Source organism: Canis lupus, chromosome 34, assembly GCF_003254725.2.
Source record: "Canis lupus dingo isolate Sandy chromosome 34, ASM325472v2, whole genome shotgun sequence".
NCBI classification, from domain to species: domain Eukaryota; kingdom Metazoa; phylum Chordata; class Mammalia; order Carnivora; family Canidae; genus Canis; species Canis lupus.
In genome coordinates, this window is record NC_064276.1 from 15,194,950 (window position 1) to 15,220,321 (window position 25,372).

Here is a 25,372-nt window from a genome sequence, read left to right on the forward strand (position 1 = left end):
ATTTGATCAACCAAAACTGTGCAAACTGAGCACTCCTTAAATTGGGTTTCAGCAGTGAATTGATTTGAGCCCTAATTTTTATTGAGTACATCAGCTGTTTATGTCAGCCTGTCCTGTAGTGATGGGTTAGTGACCTCAGTGATATGTTGGAAGCTACAGACTTAACTGTCAATAGGATTGGCTTGGCCCTTTATCCGTCAGCGGCAGATAAATAGAGCCCCATTCAGTAGGTTCATTGTGTGGGGATTTGTTGGAGTTCTATTTATGCAGATTTGGAAGCAGTTGGAGATCATCAACATCCAATACACCCTCTGTCAAATATTTCTCTTCCATTGTCGGGTTATTAAAATATGGGTTGGGAGGTTGGGGGACTCTGTCCTTTTTAGAAGCAAATACTTAAAAAAAATAATCAAAGGAGCATTTTTTTTTATTTGTATTTTTTGGTATCCAGGGTACCTCTGAGTAGTAGATTTTTGATCTTTAGCCCATCCTCAAAACTGAAAACCAACTCTCCATTTCTCCAGGGTTTACCTTTTCATCACTTGAAGACCAGTGGTTATATGATTTGGACCCACTGAGGAAGGTAGAATGATATCAGTTCAAAAGTATTGGATACCTGTGGAGCACTTTGCAAGATATTGCAGGATTTTCTGGGCTTTCTATAGAACTACACAGAAGTATTGCTGAGTACTTTGCAATATGAATTCCTGCAATTTGCAGGAATTTGTCATGCTTTTCAGGTGATCATACTAGGTAAGTGCTTCATTTTTATCTCAATTGGTTTGATTTTGTGCTTTCATTATATTATTGCATTTAGGTTTTGCATACTTGGGGGTTTACATTTTTTAACTGATCTTTAATCCCATCTCCTCTGATGAGCACCTGACTCAGCCTAGCTATATCTTTAATTGATGCTCTCTTCAGCTCTATATGCAAAATTGAAATTCCTAAAGAGATAGGCAGTTTAATCAAGTACAAGTTACTCTACTTATTTTAAATAAATGCCTTTCAGACATAGTAAACACCATTAGGGGAAACGTGGATGGTTTAAAACAAGGTAAGTGATTTATGTTTCCTCAAATGAAGCCCTTACATTCATCTAATGAACGAAATTCTTATATGACCCTTAGAAAATTTATTTTTGTGTAAAGTATGCTTTTGTTTTCAGAATTCCATAATTGAGCAAGATTCCTTTAAGACAGATTGAAAGTACACCCTTGTTGGCAGCTGTTAGATCTTCTGTTAATAATCTAGGGTTCTAAATTTAGAAGGTTAAGATAGCAACCCCCCATAATATTTTCTATAACCTAAAATTTAACAAAAGGGAATAGTTAGATTATTATTGCATTTAACATTTGAGAACTAAAGCACCATAGTTTTTTAGATTTTAAAAGGGAGTGCCAAATAACTACTGGGTTTTATGAATAAGCCTAAAAATTTTAATTAAACTTCCAGAGCTACCTAACCATAAATGTAGCCATAAATGAACGAGGATGTTGAGAGAATACAGTTCATCACACTTCATTTCTAAGAGTTGAAGCGCCCGGGGAATCCCCGTGTTCCATCCCAGTGAGAAAGTAACAAATGCCTGCTTTACTTTTTTATGCCCAACTTCTACTAACTAGCTGATGCAGAGTCAGAATTAAAACTCAAGTCTTCTGATTCTAAGCTGAAAGGTTTTTCCACAGTTGCTCCTCTCTTGAATGCTCTGCTTTAGCCCTGATATATAAGTGAATAAATCAAACACGAATATCTAGCCTATTCAATTTTAGAAGAAGAGTGGAAACATACCTTCTTACCTACCAATTGGTGAGCTTGGTTTTTTGCACTACAGTTCTAGAGTACTTGGCTGATCTGGAGCAATAAAGCTTCAGGGTGTTATAAAACATGATTAACTGCCAGAACTACTTATTCTGAAAGAATCATGGGCTGTGTTTTTCCTGGGAGTCTCACCTTCAGTATTATTTTTATTGTACCAATAAACGTACTGATACTGATCAGATAGTGGATGCAGATTGCTTATCTCAGAAATATAGTTATTTAACTATAGGATTCCTTTAACTGGAAGAATCTTTGGTAAATTTAAACTATCATGTGCTTCTGAAAATAATCAATACTCAGAAAAAATATCTCTCTCCAATCGCCCCAAACTCCCACCATTAGTCAAAATTTGAGTTAAGTCACCGAAAAGCTCTCCTTTAAATGTCAATACAATCATAATAATAATTACCATTTGTTGAATGCCTACAGAGGGGCAGACTAGGTGCTTTACATACATTATATCTTTAATCCCCAAGTCTGTCATTGAAAGTCTGCATTATTATCCTTATTCTAAGGATCAGGATAAGCAACTTGCCCAAGGCCACACAGCTAGTAAGTCCTAGGGCCAAGGCTGGAATCCAGGTCTCGGTGTTTCTGAAGCCTTTTCATTTCTCTCTATAAGATGGAGTAATGAATGCATAAAGCTATACCGATCAATGACACCAAGTCCACATTACTTTAAAACTAATGCAGGTTCTAAACTGATGGTCCCGGGAAGGATGCCACAGGAGAGACACTTAGGGTGGAGTGTAAAGACTTGACTTCATTTCCTTCATAGTTTTACCTCAAATCCAAAGGCTTTGCTTGCCCTACTTGATATTTTGCATGTTTTGGCAAGCCAGGGTAGAACTGGCTCTTTTTGGTTACTCAGCCTCTCTCTCATCATTCAAATGCATGCTTTGATGTATAACCAAAGTAAGAATTTCAACGGCATCTGGTTACAAAGAAGGAATAGCCAATCACCACCTGTTAGGCAGTTACAGACAGCAGAATGACCACAGCTGAACCTGCACTGGTCATGTGTCAGCATACTCCCCTCCCACGTTGTACTACCCTGGGGTAACCAGGACTCCACTGCTTCTGTGCAGTGATTCGGTGTAAGAAGTAGAGTTTCCCACCAAACTTATATCAGATTTCATAAGCATGAATAGAGTCCTCAAGTACCCTCAGGGTGTATCCCAGCAGAGGTGACATATTTGTTTGTAGCCATTTTGTAACCTATGGCACATGGTGGCTGGATGGTCACTGATGATCATATCTTTACTACCTGAAGTTCCCCAGACCCGCTCCGTGTTTTTTTGCACATACTGTTCCTCTCCTTGGATCATCCTTCCTTCTTTTCTTTAGGAGGTTAATGTCTGCACATCCTTCAGGGTTTGGCTTAAATGTTGCCTCCTCTGACCTTCACATCTGGATTTAATGATTCTCTATGTATCCCCATAGTAACCCAATTCCTACTCTACTCAACAGCAGTTATCACTAATCTGAAAATGGCATTTTAATTCATCTTTCTCTCCTAGAAGACTAAGATCACTGAAGGCAGGGACTTAGAGACAATACTGCATCTAATTAACATAGACTCTGGAATCAGACAAAACTAGTTTTAAATCCTGACTTCAGCATTTACTTACCTACCTTACTCTGTGTAAGGTTTACCTTGGATTAAAGAACCACCCAGAGCTTTAGTTTCCACATCATCAAGACTGTGATAACAATAAAAAACTATCTTGTTGAGTTGTTTTGAGGATTAACTGCAATAATGAACATAAGGTACTTAAGGCAGGGCTTCGTATATAATACATATACAACAAAAGGCACAGATATTTATTAATTGTTGTACCACATTTTTTACCATAGTACCTACTTAATAAATATGTTTGGAATTCAGATTGTATTAGAGAGCTTGAAAAAGACAGCAGTTGACAACATCTAATCTGAAGTTCCACCTTAGCTCTTGCAAGGGCCTCAGGTCTTTCTGTTGTCTTCCTGTGCCATTGTGAATAGTTGATAATTGCTTGTTTAGTGCTAAATCCCCCCATTCAACACCCACAGCTCAATTGCTCCCTGCTTTTTTGTTCCAAATTAGCAGGAGAGGGAAAAGCAAGACATATAGAAACTGCAATTGAAGATCAGAACTAAGGTCTAGCCAGGGCCAAAAGGACTTATCAATAAGCCCATCATTCTTATACATGTCAACCAGACTGCAAGCTCCAAGGACTGAGAATTATAATTTGTGTTCGCTATGGCATTGCTAGCATATTGAATAGGTCTGAGACATAGTACATACTCAATAAATATTTTCTGAATGAAGTAGTAAACATATCTGAAAGGTTTGATTCTGTGCAATTTCTGTTAGGAACCATTTAGCCCTGTGATTCACTGGTTTGGGTCACCTTTTGAAACATTTTGCTATAATGACATAAATAACACCTGAAATTATTCAGAGAAGACTTCTTACCAGAGCCTGTATTCATCTTACTAAAGATTATATTCATCTTCTAAAAGATTCCTTTTTGTTTTATTATTTTCAGGATTTTGTTAACATGTTTACATTAATCATACTATTTGTGATTTGTAGATTTTGTCCATGTGCCTCTCTGGGCTAAAATGATAGAAATTTTGAGACCTGCCCATACATAGCATCCCTGTACTCATTTCAATTATACTGGTTGAATCCTACACTTATAAGTTACCTTCCATACTGCCAATGCGAGGCACCATGCAAAGTGCTGAGAATACTGAGACTTTCTGTGGTCCAATGACAATCTTCCTTGAGATTGGGTCATGGTCCAGACTTTCCTCCATGTACAGCATGTTTTAGAGCAGGTCATTATTTGGGGTTTTGTTCCTAATCACCTCCTTGGAGTTGCTGGATCTGTATTGGCCTCTTGGATGCTTCTGTATTGCTTTCTTGTGCTGGTTCTTTTTCCTACATGAATGATCCACTCCATTGCTCAAGACTTTACTCCATCTCAAAAACCCTTATAAGGGGAGCCAGCATTATCTCAAAAGTCTCATTATATTTTTCAACTGGCATTGTTGTGCAGACCCTGTTTTGTTTTTGTTTTTTTCCTAAGTGTGCAGGAGACCAGTTCTTGTTCTAGTTCTGCATGGTACTCTGGAGAACCCTGGATTTGAAGTCAAAAGACATGGGTTCCATACTTAATTTAGCTGTATGACCTTGGGCAGGGCATTTAACGTCGTGAATTTATTTAGCTGAAAATGAAATTAAAACCTAACTCACATGTTTTCTGTGAGGATTATAAACTACTATGTATGAAAATAACTTATAAATAGTAAACTCGCAAATGTAAATTGTTATTCATTATCACCTAGAGTGACTTTTAGAGGATTTCTGTAGATATATTGGGCAATATAATCTTTCAGAAGCTCAAAGAGTTGGGGCACCAGGGCACAAATTTTCCAATCTCTACATGAAAACTTGACTTAATGATATGTATTTCTTTGAAGATTAATGAAATCGTCTACGTAAAAACAATGTGAGTTTCTTGAAGGCAGGAAACTCTTTTTCATGAGTTTATAGTTAGCAAAGAATAATATTAAAGAAACAAAGGAAGAGATAGGTTTTTTGTGTTGTTTTTTGGTTTTCCTCAGCTTGTGGTATAGCTAAACTAGGAAGGAATAAAGAATGTTCTCTCTTAATGATTCACTCTATAAATGTGTAATTCAGTGAACATTCCAATCAACAAACATTGGATGTTTGTTCTGTGGGTACTATGCTAGAAGTAGTTTATCTAGAAGTAGTTTTCCAGTTGTTAAATTTAGACTTTGGTATTTATTAATGTGAAAGCATTAAATTCTCAGTCTTTGGCCAAAATGCAAAGTAAACTGCAGCTGTAGATAGATATGGAAAAATGAGTAAGACATGATCTTTATCTTCAAGGCACTTACAATTTAGTTGAGAGAGAGATAATTAAACAACTCACTATAATATGAGCTAGAATAAAGCAAACAAACAAAAAATAAAACATCAAGAGTCACTAGGAAGTAGGGAAGGAAGGTAAGGAGAATGCCAAAGAGCAGTATGTCTTGGCCAATTTAGACCAAGCAGTTCCCCTCTTAATAAAGTCTCCTCGGTTAGTGACTATTGATCTTATCTTTCAGAAGTAATGGGATTATTCTATTCAGAATAGAGTAAGGAAAAAATCTCTTCCAAACAAGGCAAGGAAGAGTATTCCTGATTAAGAGCGAGGCTCTTCCTGGTTGGCACAAAAGATGTGTTTGGCAGAAGAACTGGGGGCACGCTAGGGAATGGGTGAGAAGTGTGGTATGTCAGGCATTGGAGGCTTATTTATGGAGTGCTCCCTCTATGCAAACAAGAGAGATGGACTTTATTTCACAAATGATAGGGACCTAAAGAGTTCTGGAGGAAGAACTATGACATAATTCAGGGAATACAACTCCAGTGACAATTCGAAGACTGGATCTAGGAGGTAAGATAAAATGTCAGTGGCATGAAATGATGAGGAAGAGGCTTAGGAATTAACAAGGCAAGAAGAGGGATAAGGCAGTTGTGGTTCTCTGATATACGGGCCAGATTTGTGGTTATTGTATCAGTGTTTGCTTCCCATGCCTCAGTTTCAAATCGAAGCAGACCATACAGTGCTTTATAAAGAAAGCTTTATGTAGAAAATATAAACCGTTTATTCAATAGTGTCATCTTAAAGAAGCTGACTTTATATGAGAAATATGAACATGTAAACAATACCAAAATCAAATAAATTATTTTGAGGAAGTAGGAGGGTGTTGTGTGCATGCATGTGTAGCCAATGCCCTTCGCTAGAGATGGAGATTATAAAGATGCCGATGAGAATAGAATAAGATTTAGTATGTAAAACTCTGCAGAACATCTTGCCTAAATCATCCACAATTGATACTTAGCAAAGAGTGAAATCTACTTATTTTTATCTTTCTACAATATTCTCTATATTAGAGATAACCCTATAGAAACTATATAATTAAATCAAATGTTTTATAACATTAATTTCAAGTAGCAATGCATAGAAGGAATTGCTTGGGTAATACCAATCAACTACATAAATAAAGCCCTCAAAGTCCTTTTAATTTTTTATTTGTTTTACTTATGATAGGTACTATATCTTACAGATGAAAATAGATACCTAAAAGAACTGGTTTGACAATTGAAATATTTAAATCAGATATCTTGCAGTTGATTTGTTTAACTATTATCTTTACTCATATCTTCACTCAGGAGTGTGCTTTCTTACTCACAACTGTCTTTTTTTTTTTTTTTTTTTTTTTTGTCAAACTCCAGTTCAAATCCACTTGCTCCAAGAAGTTTCCCCATTATCCAAAGGAAGAATGAACCTTGTCCTCTGGGCTTTTAGAGCAAAGCTCTGGGCTTTAAGCTTACCTAGGACCACATCTAATCTTGGTCAGAAAGAAGACACATCAATCTACAATTAGTTCATTCTATCAACAATGCCATAGGTGAATGGACCCTACACAATAATATCATATATAAGATAGGACCATCAACAAAAAAATCAGAGTTCATCTAGCACTAAGACTTGGCAGCCCGTGGTCAGGGCTTGGAAAGTATGCAGTATATATAAAAATATGCAACATCTTGGTCTTCTTTTTATGACAAAGAGAAGATTGTAGATATTGTTGATAAATGATAATTAAAAATGTTCCAATTCTGTTCAGTGTGACTTAGCTATGGTAGATCATTAGCACTGAGGGCACAAGAATTGAAGAGAAGAAGGGCACCCTAACCTGCCAGTTACTGATTTTATGATATTGAGAGAGTCACCTGAACCTCAGTTTTCCCATCTTGTTCACAAAGTTAGGGTACCCAATGAAATAACTGATAGAAAACACTAAGGATGTACCCCACACATAGTAGATCCCAAAGCGTTTAATAGACATTACTTATGGAAAAGTGCTTTGAGAAGAGTACAACACTGTACATATCAAACCAGTGCCATTGTTAAAGGTGATAATTATTCAGTATAAAATGCTAGTGACTTCTGTTTGGGTAAGATAGCTTGTGATAAAATGGTTATAATCTGCATATGACTGTAACAATGTTTTTACTATATTAACAGTCAATCTTCTAAATCTATAGTTCCTCTTTTTCTAGTAGGGATGTTATAGACATTAACTATTTTTTTTAAAGATTTTATTTATTTATTCATGAGAGACAAAGAGACAGAGGCAGAGACACAGGCCGAGGGTGAAGCAGGCTCCCCGTGGAGAGCCCAATGCAGGCCTCAACCCCAAGACCCTGGGGATCACGACTTGAGCTAAAGGCAGATGCTCAACCACTGAGCCACACAGATGTCCCAAGATGTTAACTACTTTAATAAAGTTCATTAAAAACTGTTTCTAAAGGTATACGCTAACTAGGACTTTTCCCCAAAAAATGTATAGGGAACCCTGGGTGGCGCAGCGGTTTGGCGCCTGCCTTTGGCCCAGGGCGCGATCCTGGGGACCCGGGATCGAGTCCCACATCGGGCTCCCGGTGCATGGAGCCTGCTTCTCCCTCTGCCTGTGTCTCTGCTTCTCTCTCTCTCTCTGTGACTATCATAAATAAGTAAAAAATTTAAAAAAATGTATAATAAGTTTTGCGGTTGTTTTTAACACCCAAATGACAAGACAGTCTTTTTACTGCTCTTGCCCGTACTGCTCAGTTGTAGGACACAGAGCCTGTGATGACAGACTGGAGACTTGCAGCCCCCATCCATGTGTCTCTTCTGCCCCATTGACCTGTTGGCATCCATTCTCTTTGGGCTGAGTGTTTCCTGTGGTCCTGTTGGTGGGTCTTGCCCTCCTGCTTATGGTGACCTGGTGTGGCCTCCATGTCAAGTGAACTTGGCTCACTTTTAGGTTTTGTCAACTACTTTAGCTGAAAAATGTAAATGGGCAAAAGAGTTGGGTACAGGGGGAATTTGGGGGTCCGTGAGGGGGAGGGCAAGAGACATTAGTAAATAATTGCCCTAAATTGCACACTGTCTGCTCTGGGGCTGTGAGTAAGGATGTGTCGACTGAGCTGGGGGCACGGGGATGCTTCCTAGGCATGAAGAAGGGGCAAGGGGCTCACTAGGTCTGTACTGCCAGACAGAAATATTCCTCTAAAGCCCAGCGTTTCTTTGAAGACAGAGTTTGAGGAACTATTGACTGAAATCTTTGGGGTATAGAAGAGGAATTAAATTGACAAACTTACTACCTCTACCCTCTGTTCATTAAGGGAAACTGACACCTCTTGCATATCTGGGGTATGCACATTAACACAGAAAGATACATTTTTAAATAATCTGAACTTGTACTAAATTACATTAAGCTTCTTTTCCTCATTGTATCTGTAAAAAAAAAAAAGAAAAGAAACCTGCTTCACTCACAAAAATCTCTCCTTTTATTTTTGCTTCTACATCATGGTATCTGCCAAAGCCATAAGTTTCCAGTACGACAAAGGAAAAATGTGGTTGGTTTCTACCTAAGTTAATTCTGGGATATGAGATATAGTTTTATATCAAAGTGGAGCTGTCTAATCCCAGTTATGCTTCCAGTCTGAGAAGGAGTAAGGAATATTGGCGAGAACAGAGGCTTTAAAGACCTGCAGCCTGGGTTTGAATCTTTACTCAGCCCCTCACTGTCTGTGTGACCTTGTGCTCTGGGCCTCACTTACTTTGCCTTTACAATGGGTGTATTAAATTTAAGGATTAGCTCATGTAAAGCCCTCAGCTCTGTGTCTTGTCTGGCCCATAGGAGGCATGCATCCTCCTATAATCGGAAATCCCATCCTGTAACGACGTAGAAGAGCTTTGAATGCACAGATCAGGATGTGTTTACAACCTGTTCAACTTTTTCTTTTGCTTTAATTAAGGTTTATTTGAGTTTGAATGAAGAGAGGTTATATTTGGGCAAATTTGACAATATGGAAAGCACAGTCCTTTGTTTCAGCTTCCCACTTTGGATTCCTGAAGAGATCATCCTTGTTGAAACCCTCTGAATTCAGCACAAAGCAGGTTCTGATTCTGATGAAATCTTGCAGTCTGTTTAACCTGCACAAAAATATTTCAAGGGTAACTAGAAAGTACGTAAGAGGATTCAGATGTTTCATGACATACATTTAAAATTCTTCCATTTCTAAATGAGAGCGCCATAATATGCAGAAGCAAAAGTGCATCAAAAAGATGAGGGTCCTTTGAGGCAGGCGTTTGGAGAGCTGTCTAAGTATCATTTGAAAAATAATTCCCAAAGAAGGATCAGGAGAAGAAAGCATGTAAGTGAGGGGCCCAGAGGCTGAGGCTCCGTATTTGCAAATGAGACTGCAATAGGAACTTGACCCATTCAGATAATTTTACCAAGTTGTACCAGTTACCCTACCCAAACCTCTTCCTGAATGTCTGTGAGAGCGTGCAAGTGGTGCAAACACAAGGGAGCCAGGAATCTGCCTTTGGTGTGAGTTGGTTGCACATGGAGGGTGAGGAGCTTATGTTGCTCTAGTGGGGCATTCTGCAGAAAGATCTACACAGATAGGCTCCCTCAGCCCACTTAGAAAGTCAAGTGCCAGCAAGATGGCAGCTGAATCGATGGTAGCAACAATGCCAAGCTACCAGACAAGGAAGGACAATATGAGCAACACTTTCTTATTTAAAGAGACCTCAGTATGTACGAAGCACCACTTGAACTTATATATTATTTTGATTTTTGCAACACCTCTGTAAGGAAACATCCATTATCATTCCCCTTTTATAGATGAGCAAACTGAAGCTCGGTGGCTCACTGACTTGCCCAACATCGTTGCTAGTCAGTGGTAAAACTACAGTTTGAATTCACATTTGCCTGGCTGCAAAACCTCTGTTTACTTATGGGCATAAGAATATAATAACAAAGGGGCACCTAGCTGGCTCAGTCGGTAGATCTTTGGCATCTTTAATGCCTGTTTCCAAAGTTGTTTGACTTGTCATTACTCCCCAGGCAGCAACAAGGATGAGAGAGAAAATGCATGGCAAGTGTCTTCATCTTTGAAGAGATGACCCAGAGTTGCACACATCACTTCAACTCTCATCCCATTGGCTCAAATGCAGCCCCCAGTGGTACCGCACTGCAGAGAAGTCTGGAAATGTTGTAGTCTTCAGTTGGGCAGTCAGTCAAGTACCCATCTGAAACTCAGGTCTTCTGTTATTAGAGAGAAAAGCAAGAGAGTGGACTCTGGGGACAAGCTGCTGCCTCTGCCACCATCTGTTTCCAGTCTGGTCATCAGTCTGATTTCAACTGAGGCGATAGAAGTATTAAGTACCAATCTTAAATGCTCAATGCCAGCAATCTTAAAATGATAAGCAAATAAAACTAAAGAAATCTGATGATCAAGTTTGTGGGCTTCTAGGACACTTAGACCCTTTCTCTGGAAAAATTTTTACAGTCAGATCCACATCAAGCTGGTTGAGTTGATAGTTAATAATCTGGGAGAGTTGCTTATAAAGAGCTAACATTATATTTGTTTGCATGGATGACTAATATATGATGATTTAAATGTCCATGTCATGAAATGAGAGCTTGTTTAGAAATTTAGAGTGAAATTGAAGAAAGAGATCTTGTCTAATTCCATATTTTCACAGATGAGGAAACGGGAGCCCAGAGTGGTTAAATGACTTCTTTCAAGTAACTGAGCTGGGGAAATGGAAAAGCATTTTGTAAAAGAGTTCTATTTACAGTAGTGTCTATTCAGTGCTAGTGGGGCGAGTATGTGAATGAATGAATGAATGTTTGAATTTATATAAATATGAAAGTTAGAGTAAGACATTGTTGAGAAACTAAGTAGCAAAGAAATTGTCATTTTCAGGTAAATAGATGGCAGATTAAAAAGTCACATGGTAGTCATACTTAAATTTTATGAGACTTAAGTTTTAAATGGGCCACCCTGAACTAGACATTTACATTGAATTTTTCCTGAGAACTGTTTTGACTTTGCCTATAAACACATCATCATGACACCATGCAGGTTTCCTCTTCTGAAGCTCTGCTTATTCCAGAATTCAATCAGGTTAGGTCAGATACCTTGAAAACCATGAACAGAATCTTCAAAAGAAACCTAGCACAACTTTTTGAAAATGTATTTTTCCTATTATTAAGACAGGGCACTGTCTTGCTGAGCTGTTTTTTCCTGTACCTCGACAAGTGTTTCATGAGTCACCTTTGCTCAGCCTGACAGCGGAATGGTTCAGAAGGTCACAGCCTTCTTCCTGGCTCTAAAAACCTGCACATTCCTGGAACGAAGGGCATTGTTTCATTGGAAGAAAGCTAATTAGGTAAAGAGATACATTAATGAGCTCTGCAGGAGTCTATACACAGTAAATAAAGAAGAGAAAGGATAACAAGGAAAAGAAAGCCAAAACACATAATGAAAGCCTTAGAAAGTTGAGTTTTCACACATAAAACTATCTGAAGAAAACCAGAAAGAAAAATTAATTTGCTTCTTCAGTCCTTAGAACACTGATTCCCAACCTTGGTTTTGTGACACTCCAGGATGTCCCCAATTATCTCAACAAATGTCATGAAATGTTCCAAAGGATTCTCAAAATGAAATTAGTTTTATTTCATTTAAAAATAGATGGGCAGTAGCTCTTTCAAGAGTAAGGGAATCAAATGAGCATTTGGCTGCCACCAGCTCGAAAGGTTTCCATGCACCAGGTTAGGGCTGATGAAAGAGGCACAGCCATTTTGGAATAGAAATTATTAATACTTATCTAGACATCTTTATCCGCCTAAGCCATGAGATTTCTTTTTGAAAAACAGAATAACGGGCACTGAGGGGGGCACTTGACAGGATGAGCACTGGGTGTTCACTATATGTTGGCAAATCAAACTCCAATAAAAAAAATATACAACCCCCCCCCCCACAAAACCCCTAAACAAACAAACAAACAAAAAAGAAAAACAGGATAACAATAATAATGATGACATTGTTCACATGTTTCCTTTACAAATTGACCTCGGGGGTGGGGGGCGGGGGTGGGCAGTAGATCCTCAGAACATAAGAGCATCAGAAGCGACCTTTGAGGTCAATTCTATTGGACTCCTTCCCTTGAGGAACAGAAAACCTGAACCAAAAGGAATGCGGTGGCTTATCCAACGCACCCAGTGAGTTAAGGACCACAGCCCCCCATGCAGTCATACTGCTGCCTCTGCCTTGTAGGATGTACGAGATTCAGAATTAGGGGAACAAGTCTTTCTGCCAGACTTAAAAAAATATCCCTGCTTTGATTTTCCAAAGCTAGATCTCACATATTATCCTAATTTTCAAATGGAGAAACTGAGTTCTCAGGTGGGTAAAATCTTCTGCCTAACAATAGAGAACACTTAGGAAATGGATTTTGTTGCAGTCAGCCTTAAGTCATGGGGAGTAGAGAGAGGGCTGTCATGAGACATGAGCATAAAGAAAAGTCATACGTACAAGTCAACAATTAAGACACGAGCGAGTGATTAGATATATGCGGAACTCCATTCAACCTTTACCAGAAATCTGGCTATACTGAGAAAGGTCCAGAGTAGCCCTTTAACAGGACGTGGAAACCCAAGTTCATCACAGAAGCTGAGCAGATGAAAGGTGCTAATTAACACTGCCAGGAAACCGTTTGCTTAGAAAATTTTGTATAGTTCTACTTCATGGCTATTTTATAAACCTTTACCAAAGCAGTCCGTTTTAGAATCATATAAGTGCCATAAATATTTTCTTCCCTACCCTCCTTACAGAATTATAGAATCTCGGGATTTAGTTCAACCTCTAACTCAAAATGAAAATTCCTTCCTCAGCATTCTAGCAAACCAGCCTCTGTTTGACCACCCTCCACTAACAAGGTAATGCCTGATTTCGGAACCATCTCTAATGGAAAAGAATCCACAGAAATAGGGCTGGGATAAAGTGAGCATGGCTGTGCACCTTACAGATGTGTATTGGCAAGTCAGGTTCCATTGACTAATAATGAAAATAACACTCTCACTTCAAGTCTACACACTAAGCAGCACTTTTGAGGATCCCCTTCTCAGATGCTGTTTATGTGTCAGACAAGAGGTCATGCTCGCACTGGAGTTTTAGCTGTGTTCAGGGCAAATACAGCAATATGTGCAAAACAAACAATGGGATAACAGAGGAGAGTGCAAGCAAACAGTGTGGGCTGCACATTTTTGAGAAAAATGCTCCAGGTATGGAAGTGCCCGAGAGGTTAAAAGGTCACATGTCAGCCACATGTGTCCCATTCCATAAAAGGGTAATTGGGACGGGTGTTAGAGTAAATTTGCTTTTCAAGGAAGAAGTGACACCTTATCTTTTGTGTGTGTGTGTGTGTGTGTGTGTGTGAAACTTCCAACCCAACCCAAGATCAAGGGTCCCATACTCTACTGACCGAGCCAGTAGAAGTGCCCTGAAGCTACACCTTACCTAATGCATGGATCAAGATGTGGCTAAGCCATCCAAATTGCTAAACTAAATATTTGATTAAATTTAACCTCCTTCTGTGCCACAATTGCAAATGTAACCCAAAAATATGGGTTGCCAATCTAGCAGTTTGATCATCTTGTAGGGTGTGTCTGAAAGAGATACTAAGAACTGGTAACCAAAGAAAGTATTCATGTTTATACTTTGAACCTTTGAACACTGGGAAAGTTTTAAATAATTTTTTCTTCATTTATTTACCCCTTAACACTTAGACTATGTTTGAATTATTAGCAATACCTTAGGGAGTAGTGTAGCAATGTTTCCAAATTCACAGGTCACAATTCATAACCTGTCCCGGTTATAAAAACTCGTAGTATGTGTCAGGTGCAAGCATATAAACATACATAGAAATGATTGATCTCTGCTCTCAAATACCCTGGAGAAAGTAGAAATGAAGCAATGAAAGCAAAGTTACAGTTTGTCCTCTTTTCATTAAAAAAGATGATATACTCACAAGTAGATTTTAAGTGTATTTACCATAACACTTCACGTTGCTTCTGACACACAAACACCAAACAGTTTATGTATTATATTACTGCTTTCATTTATATTTATAGAAGAAAATAGATGGGTTTAAAATTTGGCTTAACTATTTACTAGCTGTGACTCTGAACAAGCTCTTTAACATCTTTGGATCTGTAAAATGGAGTTTCTAACAGAACCTGGAAGGTTTCTCAGACTCTGAAGTGTGTGGAGCATCTAGCATTGTGTTGGACACAGTAGTTGTTCAATAAATGGTAACTATTAGTTACAGTTATTTTATGTTTTAATTGTTTCGAGTACCGGTTTCAAGTACAAGGTATTTAGACAACATTTAAGGTAACTTTCGGTCATAAAAAATCTATCTACAGAGAATTTTTCTACTGTTTTATTGTTACCACTTTGTATTTTTTAATCATGTAAACATATAAAGAGACATAGAAAAAATATATGTTGTAAAACATGTGAACTGGGCCCTGGGTAGCTCAGAGGGTTAGTGTTCAACTCTTGATTTCAGCTCAGGTCGTGATCTCAGGGTCCTGGGATTGAGGCCCGAATTGGGCTCTGCACTCAGCATGGAGTCTGCTTGGAATTCTTTCTCCTTCTCCCTTTGCCCCTCCCCTACTCTTCCTCACTCTCTCTCTCTCTAAATAAATAAATACATAAGTAAATAGAATAAAATAAACAAACAAACATAAACGTTTGAACTAACCATCTGGAGGATTAAAACATGACCAATGGTATTAGATCTTTTCTGAGAATTCTGACCACTCTCTCTTAATGTTAAGATGACTATCAACACTTACCATAAAATTTTAATTTATTTTATTACTAAGTTCATATTTCTTAGAATTACAGGTAATGGTTTTAATACAATGTTTGTGAGAATGGTAAAAGAAGTAGTGGGGTGGGATATTGGGTCTGGGGTGGAGGGGTTATAAGAAGGGAGACTGCTGTTTATCCATTGACAGTAACATCTAAATATGCCCTGGATGCCATTTATTGGGAGGTTAGGTGAAATCCCATTTTTTCTGTAGAAACTATGCTCTGTGGTTGCATAAAGTATAATAAAATTGCATGTTACTAGCACTTTGTAAATTTAAGAATGCCAAAGAAAATTGTCTTATTTAGCATTACTTAGTTACCTAAAAGATATAATGTTAGAAACTAATATTTTTACAGAAGACTGACATTAATGATTGGTTATACTTCCCTTAAGAGCTTAATAATCTTGATGAATAAAAAATTATTTTCTGAAGAGAATTAAGAAAACATTTTAGGAGCTAAACTGTTGACAGAGGACTCTTTCCTTGTCTAGTAACCCAAATTGACCATCATAATCACCAATTAATGCCTATATAAGTATCTGTCACAGAAGAGAGTTTCAGGTGATGATATAGACTTGCTATGTTCAAGGAAAACAAAAATTTCCTGCCAACAGTACATAAAACAGGTTTCTCATATAAGGTAGACAAATGCTGAAGTAAAAGATGTGAGTTTTGGAAAGGAAGCTTATCTCTTATTTAATTTTAGTGTTAAAAATGTTGAGAAACATCAGTTTTAAGGATAATATAATGCGTGTATTTTTAGTTACCTCCTGTGGCTGCTAATTACAATTTTTTGTATTTATGTGTCCTCGTCTTGAATTATTTCAAAACTTTCCCAAAAAAGTTTTTTTGTTTTGTTTGGTTTTTATGATTCCACCACACACATGGTCATAATGCACTCTTTCTTAAATAATAAGCCTAGGACAATAAAAGTGGTCTGTTTTCCGTAGCTGTGTAAATGACACATAGTCCCATGCCTGAGCAGCAGTAATAATCAGAGGTTCAAATCGTGAGTCTGGGAATATTATAATCAAAAGTGATGCCCTGTGGAAATCCGTGCTCTCTAAAGGACTAAGGAACTGTATTCCCATGGAGCACTATTTGTGTTTTTTATCTTAAGCATTAATCATTTTATTCTTTTGGTAAGGAGATGCACTGATAAAGATGTTAAAGAAAACTCTTAGTGAATAGAGAAATCTTTTTGCTTTTAGTTTTTGTTAGAAATCTTTCCTGTAGTGCCTCTCCTGGCCATTTCAACACTTCCCCTGCTTTCACACACACTGGTGCCTCTCTCAGTCTGGTCTCTGCTGCCTGGGGGGCTTCTTGGGCAGCTGTGATATCCTGAAGGGTGTGTGAAATTGAAGACAAACATTTTTACTAGAGTTTACAGCCTTAACAAAGTAAACTGTGAGCCCTCCAGGTGTCCTTGATGGTAGGAACAAAGGCCTGTGGTGTCTCAAAAAGAGATCTGGATTTTGAATTAGAAGGAGCTACCCTTAAATTTTTGCTCCAAGTTCAAGAGCTGGGTGAACTTGGGCAATCACTTTCTCTCTCTGAGTCTGGGTTTCACCATGAGTCAGCTGGGGGGCAGCGGGGAGGGGGAGAGGTGGGTAGACTAGATCACCTCCAAAAGTCTTAAATGCCTAGAAACCAAAGAATTCAATTATATTTCAACAGTACTAATGGCTTTGGGTGATTTTTTTCCTTTCATTTTTAATAATTAAGTTGCCTTTAAAAACAAACCAAAGAGAGAGAGAGAGAAAAGTTACCTAATTTAAATTTCTCTTTTCAAGAAGCCAAAAGCTAGTGGTGGTAATTTGTTGCCTCTTCAGAGCAAAGGAATTCTTATTTCCTTATTACTCTAAGATAATTCATTTTTCAAATATTTAATAAAAAGCCCTCCTAAACCATAAGGTTTTTTTATATTAATCAGTATTAATTATGAAATTTTATATCATGCATTTTAGTTTATATGCAGGATTCCACTTCCTTACCTAGCCCTGATCCCACTCTATTAGAAAAGGATCACTAATCACTCCATCTGACCAGTGGGGAAAGGAGGCTCAGAGAGCTTATGACTTGGCCAAGGCTTCAGAGACCCTTAGAAACATGATCTGAATGTAGACATCATCTAGTGCTGGTTCCTGTGTAAATGTGATTAAACTGAAGTTATTTACTTCAAGGCTACTATATCATTAAGTGATATTTCATCTGGAAGGAGTCCAGAAGTTTACTTCATTTGTATTTCGAAGCTTAGATTCCTTGAGTCTATAAAATGGTTCAATAACTGGTCATGGTTTGAGTTGAAAGATTGGTGTATCCATTTGAAGATTGGGAATGTCCTTTGATGGGTAGTAAAGAACCCCAATAAATCATTCACAGGGAAAAAAAAAAGAAAAAGGAAAAAGAATAAAGCACATTTCTTCAGAATTCTGGAGCCATTGTCTCCTGATTGAAGAATGTGGATTTGGACATGTGTGTGTGTGTGTGTGGCGGGGGGGGGGGGGGGGGGGGGGGTGGATTTTAGCACTATGTGGGCCAAGTAGAAACCCTGGCTCTGCCTCTTCCTGGCTTTTACACATTCAGCAATGCATCCCTTGGAGACTCTGCTTAGTCATATATTAAAGTGGAGTTAATATGAATATTTAACTTGCAAGGTCATTTGTAAGCATTAGAAATAATTTTATAAAGCTCCTGCTATGTAGTATTTTACAAAATCATCACTTCAATAAAGGTGACAATGGCTAATAGGGTTCATTTCCTTTCAACTTGTTGTTGGGTCTGTACTATGATATATTGTATTATTTGATATAAGAAATCTAGTGTTAAAAAAAAAAAAGAAAGAAATCTAGTGTTGGAGCACCAGGGTGGCTCAGTCAGTTAAGGGTCTGTCTTGGGCTAAGGTCATGATCTCCAGGATCTGGGCTAGAGCCCCTCATCAGGCTCCCTGCTGCAAGGGGGAACCTGCTTCTCCCTCTCACTCTGCCCCTCCCCCTGCTTGTGCTCTCTCTCTCTCTCTCTCTAATACATACACTTTCTCAAACAAATAAATAAAATCTTAAAAAAAAAAAGAAGTGTAGTGTAAGCAGAGGGAGAGTTCTGTCAATGGGAGAGCAGTTGAACTAGATAATCTACGAGATGCCTTGAAACTCTGAGCTCCTATTATTATAATTTATATTTCCCAATGTGTCCTATCTATTAGAGATTCTAATATGGTAGCAAAATAGACACTATTGTTCTAGATTGATTGATCGATTGATTGATATATTGCAAATAACTTTCAGAATAGAACCTGGCCATATGCCCAAAGGAAAAGGCTGGTCTTCCTGGTGATAAACAATGCCAGAAGGAGATGCATACTGGTAACAATAGTAACAATAGCAGTAATAGCAACAATCATTTTTAAATTATCTACTGTATTTCAGGCACCTTAAGCCACACTACGAAAGTTGACTGTTACCTTAAGACCCTGGAGACCATGGCCCTGTGATCGTGCCAGGGATGGAGGAGACACACTGTGCGCTGTGTGTTGTGAAGCTGAAGTGTCCACAAAAGACTGCAAAACATTTCTACGGGGCAGGTGTGCCATGGAAAATATGCTGCTATTAGCATCTTACAATCAGAATCTCTCTCTCATTAGTTCTGAGTGACCGTGCACTTTCTAGACCTCAGTTTTCTCAACTATAAAAAAAAAAAAAAGCTGAGATAATCTCCTTCCAAGTCTAGCATCCTATGCCCTGATGCGGTATTCAGTTATTTAACTCACCTGAACCCTGTGGGTTCTTCTAAGTGTGTACAATTCTATAGGTGAATACAATTCACTAATTTTCTTTCTTTTTTCCCTTCTTAAAACAACATTAATATCCAATTTTTAGCCTGAATAAACTGGAACATGACACGTTTGTATGAATATCTGAACTGACTCACAAATACGTTTCCTAATTAAGTTTTAATTATTAAGATTTCGCGGCAGAATCAGCTCCATCAATCTTGCGATGTTTAAATAGTATCAGAAAATCAAAGCTTTCTATTGAGGACTGACACCGGAGCAGATTTTCTTTTTGTCAAGTGTGCATTAATTTCCTGTTAAGCAACATTGTAGTTGTCATAAATTTCAGAGTAATCAGACCCATAGGAACTAAATAAAGTGAAGTGGGTGTCAGAGATCCAATTGCTATGTCATAAAAATGTCTACATGAGATTTTGAACTCTTGGCTCAATCCTTTTCCTTCTTCCTAAGTGGCCCCTAAGGACAGTGATATATTTAGGAAAAATCTAGAAATTAGATTGCAAAAAAAAAAAAAAAAAAAAAAAAAGTAGAAAAAAAAAAAAAAACAGTACCAGGCAACAGGGGTAAAACTGTCTCTATAAATGTGACAGACATAAAAGAAAGTGAAGGGAAGTTAAAAATTACCATAGGGCAGGCAGGACACCTGTTAAAGAACCCACTGCTGCCAGTCACAGCTGGAAAGAAAAATGAAAGAGATGCAAACAACTGTCCTGGAAGCATGAAATCATTCTTTTGTCTTTTTTTTCTTATGAACAATTACAGTATGCAAAAATTAAGGGGGATCTCAAAGTATTGGGATGAAAATTTCATCAGTCTCTGCATATAAATAGCAGAGGCAAGGAAGTGTGCCTCTTTGAAAACAGGCCGTGTTTGGGAGCTCCCCGTGCATTGAAGGAAGTGGTAATTAATGCAGAGTGAATGACTTTGAATGAAGGATGAATAGGGGACATAACAATGGGTAGGTTTTTTCTTTCTTTCCTTTTATTTTCTTTTTCTTTCTTTTTTCTTCTTTCTTTTCTTTCTCTCTCTCTCTCTCTTTTTTTTTTTTTTTTTTTTTTTTTTAGGTTAAAGCATTGAAGAAAGAAAGCTGTTAAAAGATGGCTACTGTGAGGCCAGAACTTCAATGTCTGTCTTGTGTGGCTCTCCCTTCCAGGCTGTGGTGGGAGTTTGTTTTGTACCACTCTCCCATCACAATGCAGTTAATTTGCACCAATTTCATTTTTGTGCGTGCTCCTCGATGTTTTTCCTTTCTGCTGGATGTTTTTAAAAAAATATTATTTTGGCAGGGCTTGGTCCTTTGATGATCCTTTTGAGCAAATGGTTTGCCCAAAGTTCAGATGGCGCTGGCTCCGTCTTCTTTTTCATTTACAACATCAAGAGGATTACAGAGAATAACTTTGTTGCCCCACATCAATGATATTTCTTCAGGCTACTAGAAAGGTAGTTCTCAGAAAGTGTGTCTTCTAATAGTTTAGAACCTCCACAGGCTTCAGATAAAACAAGTATTAAATACAGAAAGCTCACAAGGATACCAAGGAAGGTTAAACTCACGCAACCTCCTTCATCTCAAACACCTGAAATATATCTTTTTTTTTTTTTTTGACTGCCGAAGTGTGATCATGGTGAAGACAGCAGTAAGATCTTATATAACAGAAGACAGAAAAAGACAGAGAGTCACGTGGAGATGCACACACATATTAGTGAGAGAACACAAAAACAATCCTGTCAAAAGGTAAGTAATTTATAACAAGCCAAAAATAGGTGTCAGTTCAAAAGATAATATAAATGGGGTACTCACAGTGTGATTTTTCTCTTAGTGAAACCATCTGACCTAACTCAAAATTTGGTGTTAAGGACGTTTTAGGAATCTCACAATTTTCACAATTATGAATATGCAGAGGAATTCCCAAATAGGGCAGGCTACGTGAACCTCTCTCCCCTGGGTCCCAGGAAGCATTTCAGCTGTGGCTGGACATTGAATGTGGATGACTCACTAGCTCCTTCAAAACCCGGCCTTTCCTCTGCCCCTTCCCCTTGAACTAGCTTCTCTCATCTTCTGTCGGGAAATTCTGTGAACAGCTGAAAAGGTCCAGAGGAGGGACCGCTATCATGACTTGGTAACTAAATATCCCAGAATTTGGCCATAGTCTCAATGTGGGATAATTGTATTCTTTTTAAAAGAATCTGCTTTATTGACTGCATAACTAAATATGATTTCAACTTTATACTTTAAAAAAAAAAAAGAGGTTTTATTTATTTGAAAGAGAGAGAGCATGAGCGGGTAGAGGGGGAGGGCAGAGGGAGAGGGAGAAGCAGACTCCCCACTGAGCAGGAAGCTCAACGCAGGACCCTGGGATCATGACCTGAGCTGAAGGCAGATGCGTCACCGACTAAGCCACCCAGGCCCCCCTCAACTTTACACCTTTATAAAGCTTCTCATACAAGTAAATTCAAACCTGGAACAATTCCTTGGTGAGATTGAAAGCACAGCAAGATTCTTGGCTGGCTTAAAAATTACTACATATGCCCGTAAAAACCTTTGCCTAAAGATGTCCTCCCTGACTTGTCATGTTACCTGAAATTCCAAAATGAAAAAGAAATTGTGTCCTCAAATCTCCATAGAAAGCAACAGTCCCTGAGTGGGCACTTCTGTCAGCTGGGGATTTAGAAGAGTCTGAGAGAAAGGTTTTGGGGAACAGAAGGTGCAAAGGGGCGAAATAAATTATAGAAGATCACTTGGTACCTACTCTTTTTGTCATCCTTCTCTCATTTCCATTTTTTGCCTCCTTAAAACAATCAGTTGTCATCCCTATCCTCAACTATTTCAGTATTTCTAAACAGACTCCCAGACTTCCTCATCAACCTATTTCAGTTTACCCCTATGCTCCCACCAAAATAATCTTACAAAACATGGCTTTGTTCAAGACCCTACTCAAAAATCTTTGGGCTTCCCTTTTGTCTCCCTAAAATATTTAATCTTCCAGTTGCGCATTCAAGGACCTCCATAATCTGGCTGTAAATGTGCCTTTCAGGCCTCAGCTCATGCTGCTTCCTGCCATGCTTCCTGTTACTTCAACCTCTCTAGAAATATTTGATTGTCTGAACATAATTATGCTTACCCACCTTCAAGCTTTTGTTCATATTATTCTTATCACCAAATGCTTTCTCCCCTTCCCTAACCTCCTATGCACCCTGGTAATTTAAATATAGTTTAAAAAGATGTTACTCAGCTTTTAGGAGGGGCAAGGAAATGGTGCAGTTTCTTGTCTAGTTTCTCTGCTCTGGGCCAGTGGAGGTTGTTATAGACTTTCTGAAGCAGAGTTTGATTATCACTATCAAAATCCTGGAAATTATGTATACCATGTGATGCCAAATTATACTTCTAGAATTTTTTTCCTAAAAAATATATATTATATTATATTATATTAATCATATATATAATTTCCATATATTAATTATATACAATTATTAATTATATATACAATTATATATACAATTAATTATATATATAATTTCCATATGTATATGGAAATTGTGGCACCTGGCTGGCCTAGTCAGTAGAGCATGTGAATTTTGATCTTGGGGTCATGAGTTCAAACCCCATGTTGGGGGTAGAGTTTACTTAATAAAACACACATATGTATGGAAATAACTATTTGGCAAGAAGGATAGTATCATATACAATAGCAAAAAAATTGCAAGAACCTTAATGCTTCAAACAGGTACTTAGTTAAATAAATGATGATATATCTAGGAATGAAATTATCTTTAGCTATTATAAGTAGTTTTGCAAAGTGATGCTTAACAATACAATATTCTTGATAAATTATTGACTACTAGGATTTCTAAATTGTATAGGTGGTTTGATCATTTGATACGTATGTATCTATCTATCTTGCTACGAAAACTGGAAAGAAATGCTCCAAATTGTTTCATAGTTTCTATCTCTGGGAGTGTGAATGATGCTTTTTTTCTATTTATAAAAAAAATGAACATGGCTATCCAGTAATGGAAAGACATGAAGAAACCTTAAATGCATATTGCTAAGTGAAAGAAGCCAGTCTGAAAAGCCACCTACTATATAATTCTAACTATATGGTAATTTGGAAAAGCCAGGCTATTGAATCAATGAAAAGATCAGTAGTTTCTGGGGGGTTGGGGAAAGGGAGTGAAATATGAAAAGGTGGAGCCCGGAAAGTTTTAGGGCATTGAAATTATTCCATATTATTATGGATGGATATTATTATGAGGGATACATCACACTATGCATTTATCAAAACCATTGAACTGTAGAGCGAAGAAGAGAACCCAAATGTAAACTATTGCCTTTAGTTAATAATAATGATACACTAATACTGATTCATTAATTATAACAAATGTACCATATTAATGCAAGCTGTTAATAATAGGGGAAACTGCATGGGGAGGGAGGAGTTATGTGAGAACTCTCTGTTCCATCTGCTCAATTTTCTGTAGAGCTGAAACTACTCTAAAAAATAAAGCTTATTAATTTTAAAAATGAACATGATGTACTTTATGATAAAGAGAAAAGTATTCTCAAAATACCTCCTAAGATTCCTTCAGAGCCCAATTTAAGTGCCCACTCCTCCGTTAAGTTTTCTCTTACCTTTCAAGCTTTGTGTCTTCTCCATGGCTGAAGGCTCACTGTGCTCCCACAGCACATGCTCAGGCTGCTGGGATGTTAGGAACAGTGCTCTGCCTGAGGGCAGGCATTGACCATGTCCCTTCCCCTCATGCCCAACACAATGTCTGCCACAAAGCAGACTGCCCATAAACTCATAGGCACAGGTACACACACACACACACACACACACACACACACTCACAGACACACACACACACAAAGAAAAGCAAATATGAAAAAATATATATAACAGAATATATACACAATGCACATTATACACATTGACTTACTAGTTTTGAGCTAGCCTTGGAAAGAGCAACTAATCTACTTGTGTGGGATTAATGATGATTTAGGTCATTCAAAGAAAAACAAATACTCACATAGTTAAATCTCTCTAGTAGATAGTATCAGTCAAAAGTGTCACTGCTTCAAAGCTTGGATAACCATCGATATCTTTCCAAATACATGGTTCTTTTTTATTAGCATGATCTTGGTATAGCCATACGATTTTCCCCAATGTTCCTCTCAATATATAATCTGATGTTTTCAACATGCATAAAAGTAAAAAAAAAGAAATCTTTAATTTTTTAGAATGATCTGAAATGTTGTAATTTAAGCAATTAAAAAGTCACATCTTTATTCTTTGTGTAATTTTGGGGCCCCAATGGCATTTCTGACCCACCCACATTGCTTCTAGAAGTTATACATGCAAAGAATATAAGGGAGTAGCAATGGGATGTAAAACAGAAGAAACAGCGTTCTGTTGTACTTTAAAAAAAGGGAACGTGTAATATACACCAGGGTCCTTAAATAACCCATTTCCTCTCAAGAAGAAAAGACATGTTATTAAATGCATCACTTCTTCAGTTCCTTCCATGACAATGAATGTAGATACTCTTAAACACAAGGTATATAGTGTTGGCTGCAAAGATGGTCCAGCATCTGGGCTCTTTTCATTATTTTGCTTCTAGTGGCACTTTAAGTCTCTGGTGTCTTACCTCTACTGAGACCTGGCATTTCTTTGTGTTGGAGAGGCAATTTAATCCATTTTTACTGTCTGCAAACAGACTTTCAAACAAAACCTCAAACTCTTTGAATGTGCCCCAAGGATTCCACCAAACCTATAATCCTCCACTCTTTTCTGGGCTGTGGAGGGTGGTGACAGGAATAGAGCTGGCACCAACTAGGGAGCCTCATTAGTGTTTGTGATTTTGATTTTTGTTACCATTCTGCTTTGTGGCCATTTCAAAGTTGGAGCAATAACTATCCTCACATCTCACTGCACCCTTCCTTCTGCTCCCCCGAATTCAAGCCACCTGGAATGA

General features: G+C 37.9%; 1 long non-coding RNA gene across 1 annotated transcript in view; it reads left to right on the top strand.

The window, feature by feature from the left end:
- Window positions 1–25,372, top strand: part of LOC112662715 (uncharacterized) — a 630,650-nt gene that overhangs the window by 164,353 nt on the left and 440,925 nt on the right. The gene's annotated exons all lie outside the window — the stretch shown is intronic.